Source organism: Protobothrops mucrosquamatus, unplaced genomic scaffold, assembly GCF_001527695.2.
Source record: "Protobothrops mucrosquamatus isolate PMUCROS unplaced genomic scaffold, P.Mucros_1.0 scaffold4055, whole genome shotgun sequence".
Lineage (NCBI taxonomy): Eukaryota > Metazoa > Chordata > Lepidosauria > Squamata > Viperidae > Protobothrops > Protobothrops mucrosquamatus.
The window spans coordinates 37264-38940 of NW_015389986.1; positions in this window are offsets into that span (position 1 = coordinate 37264).

The window sequence follows — 1677 nt, forward strand, 5'->3', positions numbered from 1 at the left end:
AAATTGGTGACCCGCGCATAAGCCGAGGGGGCATTTTGGCTGTTCCTCCCTGGCCGCCCCCCCACCCCCGCCGCCGCCCCCCCGCCGCCGCCGCCGACTCGAGTATAAGCCGAGGGGGGCATTTTTCAGCCCCAAAAATGGGCTGAAAAACTCGGCTTATACTCGAGTATATACGGTAGTTTTATATTTGCTACATGTGAAAAAGTGTACTGAATGAATGAATGAACCTTTATTATCAAAGTATAACATGTATACAATGAGATTGGCTGAGCCAATATATAAATAATGTAAAAATAATAACAAAGACAAAATAATTAGTGTAACATAAAAGGGAATACATTCTTTTTCCCAAAACTATGAGCAGATCTGAGTGTAGAGCGCTTGTGAGCACTTTTCCCAGAAAAGCAAAAATTAAATCTTGGGTTGCAGTAGATGAATCAATTTTTTGCTGGGACAAAATAGGCCCATCCAGTCAGCTGCCCATCTTGATGTGACTCTCAGCTTCTTAGACGATTATGGAGGAAGGGTTTTATACAGATGCAAATGTAACACAGTGAGAATCAGTGATATAGGATGGACCTATCAGAGAAATATGAAATTGTCCAGAAGGGTCAATAGATGGGGATAGGACAACTCACCACAGCCACCTCGCTATGGCTGTCTCACTGGAGCTAACTCATCCTAGCCAACTCACTGCAGCCAACTCACCACAATACAGCTTGCTGTGGAACAATTCAACACGGGATAACTCAAGAGAGAGACCAGTAAAAAAGCAGCTCATCCCAACCTCGAGGAATGTCGTGGCTCCATCGGAGGAGCCCTGGGTCCCTCGGGCCTCAGAAGGGTTGCTAGAGAGGAAGAGGGGGCGCAGAATGACCAAGTGAGGGGGGGAGGAGATGGAAAGGGCAGGCCGTGGAACAGAACAGTGACGGAACTCTGGAGATGAGCAATTGCCTCCTCCGCCTAATCCCCAAGTGCAGAGAATGGAGAAGAGGCCCAACTACTTGGGAGGATGGCCCTGCCTCTCTTCACAAGGCTCACCTGGAGAATAGGATTTAAGAAGACGCCACGGGGAAGGGCTTTTGTCAGGAACAAGTGTTGTATTTGCCAGCAACACTTGCCATGATTCAAGAGGCCTTGCTGTTACCGAAGCCTTGCTGCTTGCTTTGCCTTGCCTTGCCTAACCTTGCCCTGTGCGAGTTCACAGTGACCCAGCGCGGCTCTGGCTTGGGCCGTGGCCCCAGCGAACTCTCTCTGGAGACACATGTGACTAAGTTTCCTGAACTGTTTTTGCTTTCAGAACTGTGCTTCTCTCTCTTGGACGGCTAGCTTCAAGGAACTGCTTGAGGCGTGCGCGCATGTTAGAGCCTTGCTCTTGGGCTTAAAGTGAACTGTGGGGATTTGGGGGAAGGTTGGTTCAATAAAAAGGATTCAAGCCTTTGCATTTGCCGGTGTTACTTACGTGTCCTGCCCCTGGTCATAATAAGGACTTCTTACTTGAGAAGATTCAAACCTAGCGGAAGACAAGGCAATTGTCCCTCTCTTGAGTTATCTTGTGCTGAATTTTCCTGCGGTGAGTTGGCTGGGGCAAGTCAGCCATGGTGACTTTTACTAGACCCAGAGGAGGAACAGAGCAACTTTGTTAAGCTACGATTTCAAGATGGATCCTCAGATTTA